General features: G+C 50.8%; 1 protein-coding gene across 2 annotated transcripts in view; it reads left to right on the top strand.

Annotated features, from left to right (window-relative positions):
* Positions 1-1,771: 1,771 nt before the first annotated feature.
* Positions 1,772-3,592, top strand: part of Btbd9 (BTB domain containing 9) — a 439,436-nt gene continuing 437,615 nt past the window's right edge. Inside the window, exon 1 of one of the 2 annotated variants that reach the window (XM_004624183.2) lies at positions 1,772-1,894. The gene's annotated coding sequence lies outside the window, so the exon portion shown is untranslated. The remainder of the gene's footprint in view (positions 1,895-3,592) is intronic. The other variant, XM_023720332.1, reaches the window with a different exon arrangement.

The following is a 3,592-nucleotide window of genomic DNA, read 5'->3' as shown; positions in this document are numbered from 1 at the left end:
TTACCTAGAGAAAGCAACAGGAAACCAACTATCACCTTTATTATTATTAGTTTCTTCTTGTAACAAATTACTAGAACCTTTGTGATTTAAAACGATACAGATTTATTATCTTACAGATGGAGACAGCAGAAGTCCTAAGAAGTTTCCTGGCCTTCCCCAGCTTCCAGATGGATTCATCTTGAAGGTCAACAGCGTAGCACCTTCAAATCTTTCTGATCTCTGCTTCCCACCACCCCATGTCCTCCTCTGACCCTGACCTCCCCGCTGCCACTCCAGCCAGTAATCCAGGATAATCTCCTCAGATCGTTAATCACATCTGCAGGGTCTCTTTTGACATGCAGTGCAACATGCATAGAGATTATGGTGTGGTTATTTTGTGGATCATTATTTCATACAACACACCTGAAAAGGTAGGTATTGGACATAACCTGCAGACAGAGTTTCCAAATAATAAGAGATATAATTAAATTGGTTTACATGCTCTTTAGTTCTGAATAAGTACCCTATTTCCACTCCCTGCTCCTGGAGAAGTGGAGAACATCAACACAGTTTCACAAAGACAGGACATTTTCTGCTTTCAAATTAACCAATCCAGGAATTACTCCTGCAGGGAGTGAGCTGGGGACAGGTGCAGCAAGAAGCCAGGAATGGATGAGCTATTGAGAGGAGCGGAAGTGTTTCCTCAGAAACATGCATATTTGAATTCATCATTCCCCACCTGCATAGCCATCTCCTAAGGAATGTCCTTAGGTTAGCAGGGGTTGTCATCTAGTGACTCAGGTTCTTAGGGAGAACCCAGACTTATCTTTCTTTCCATCTTGATAAATGTTATCGCTAACACTGTGTTGAGTTGAACCCAGGGCCCTCGCACTGACTTAAAGCCTCAGAAATTTTTAATATTTCATTTTGAGATATAGGGTCTAAGTTGCTAAATTGGCCAGGGTTGGTGACGCAGAAATTCTAACTGCAGCGATTTAGTCCAAGTAGCCATTCTATTTTCTGCCGTTGAACTCGGCTAAATCACACAACTTCTTATCAAACTGAAATTTCTGCGAATGTGCTAAAAACAACTTAGCTTCATACAACTGTGCTCACGACAAGCTAACATCCACCGTTCTTGCTCTTCAACATCTCTCAACAGATATTTTATATACCGGATGAGCCGCATATTCTAAAAAGTATCTTTGCATACATTATTGCTTATTAGCTTCACAAGTCTCCGGCACAGGGAGGAGGGGCATTAGTCCCACTTCTCTTCAACTCTCCTCTCCATTTTTTTTCAGGACCAGGGTCTTAGATACACTAGGCAAGTGCTCTACCAGGCGTCGGTCCATCACACCTTGCTGCCTCGGCCTCCGCCAGCTCGAGTCCCAGTGCCTCTGGAGAGCCTCCCAGCACCTCGCACAACCTGCCGATCCGGCCGTGTCGGAGCGGACGAGGCCCCTGCTCTCTCCACCAGCGCGCGGGACCTTCCCATCCCTAACGACACGCTGCGGTGACGCAACACGGTGACGTGTGGCAAAGTGCTTACCCAAGCCAGGTGCCGGCCGGGGGTGGGGGCACACTCTGGGGTCCCTGCTGAGGAGGGCCCGCCGGCCGCGCAGGTGGGGAGAAGCCGCAGAACCGCCCGGAGGCGATCTCACAGCCCTAAACCGAGGGCTCCGCAGGGCCCCATTTTCGCTCCTAAGTGACGCCAGCGCGCAGAGGCGCGTGCGCGGTCACGACGGTGTGCGTAAAAGCGGACGCGCGCCGCGACGGCGGCGGCGGCGGCGGCGGCGGCGGCGAGGACGGCGGCAGCGGCCGAGGCGGAGGGGGCGGTGGCTACGAGGGGGTAGCGCAGCAAGCGGAAGAGGCCCCCGTGCCAGCGGCTAGCTCACCTCGGAACACCATTGGGGTGAGTAACCGGGCCTCGCCGGGGAGGAGAGGCCTGGCCGCACCTGCTGCGCGGGCCCGGGGCGCGGGGATGCGCGCTCTCTTCGACCCCGCGCGCGCCGCTCCACGCCCCTCCGCCGTTTTTTCTGGGGGCGGGGAAGGAGTGGGGACGGGGGCTGACGAGGGTCAATTCCGTGGCCCCCTGCGCCCTGGGAAGCGGCGGGGGGGATGGCGGGGGGACTGGAGGAGACTCGCAGTTCTCGAAGGTGTGTGTGTGTGTGTGTGTGTGTGTGTGTGTTGGTGTTTTAGGGTGGGTCGCCAGACTCCAAACGGACAAATTCCTGCCTGAGACGTGGTTGTCAGAGACCGACTAGAGGCGGACCCCAGAACCCCCGGTTGGGGCTCAAGGGACTCCGGGGGTCGTCAGAGCCCTAGCCCTGCCCAGGCACCGAGTAGGAGTCTGTTGTTATGGAGAGAGTTGTGAATCAGAGCCTGCGTGCGCGGCAGACACACCCACGACATGGGGAAGGCGACCTGTCAGGGTAGATGCGACCTGTTGCTGGGTTTCCGATCTCACGTGTATGTCCTTGTGCTTCCGAGTTATTTTATTGGTGTTACAGATTTTGAGGATAAGGGGCTGATACTCATCCTCACTCGTTAATCCCTCAGAAACTCAAATCTGCGGCCACATTTTGCAGAACCTTGTTCTATACTTTTGTCGTTGTTAGGGCCAAGAAAGTGTTGAAACATTTTTTCCTCCTAAAAAGCAGTATACACTTGGTATTTACTGACAGAAAATGTAGATTCTGGGCAGGTTGGGAAGCCGGAGTATAAACAAGAGAAGCAAATCCTGCACCCAGGGCTTTCTTAGTTGCGGTCCCGCTCCTGGGCAGGTGTTGCTGATTGTAGTTATCACTGGAAAGAGTCTGGAGTTGATGAGGACCAAGGCCATGCCTAGAACTGATAAAAAGACTATACTGAAACGTGATCATGCTTTGGGCAAGAAAATTTAGGAAAGTAACTTCAAAGTTTTCATCAAGGGGTGAAGTTTTCTGATTCAGTTCCATACCTAAGAATCTACAATGTATGCTTTGTGAGCGTATGTGTTGGAACCAGTGATCCCTGTAATTCTTAGAGTATGTAATTCAAAAAACTCAGAACTATAAACCCTTTTAGGACAGGAATTGCTTCCAATTTCTTCCTTGCCATATCTCCTAACGCCTGAAAATGTGCTTGCCACAGAGTAAGCACACAGTAGATATTTGTTATGTTTCATACTGGGAATAATTGATGTATCAGCATAAGCAAAGTATTCAGTTCAGTCCCTCACCTACTTAATATGTGCCTTCTCCAGCGTTACACTAGACGTGTGATTGTGATTTTACAAATAACATAGACGACTTGGCTGTTTTTTGTTTTTTTTTTGTGTGTGTGTGTTTGTGTGTATTTAGTACAGGATCTACAGGGTCTCACTACACAGATTGGACTTGTAGTGATCCTTACTGTTTTTCAGCCTCCCAAGTGCTGGGATTACAGGCATGCACCACCACGCCCACTCTCAATTTCTGTCTCAGTGCGCCCCCCCGGGCAGGCCGGCCCAGCAGGCTGGGATCTAACGCTGGCGCCTGCCTCTGCCTGAGCAGGTGCTTTAATCCACTGAGCTATCTGGCCGGCCCTTGGCTGTTTTCATTTAGAAGCAGATTAGCCAGGAGAAGAAAAA

The sequence above is a fragment of the Octodon degus genome, unplaced genomic scaffold (genome assembly GCF_000260255.1).
Source record: "Octodon degus isolate 3935 unplaced genomic scaffold, OctDeg1.0 scaffold00005, whole genome shotgun sequence".
Classification (NCBI taxonomy): domain Eukaryota; kingdom Metazoa; phylum Chordata; class Mammalia; order Rodentia; family Octodontidae; genus Octodon; species Octodon degus.
This window is presented reverse-complemented; position numbering and strand designations above follow the sequence as displayed.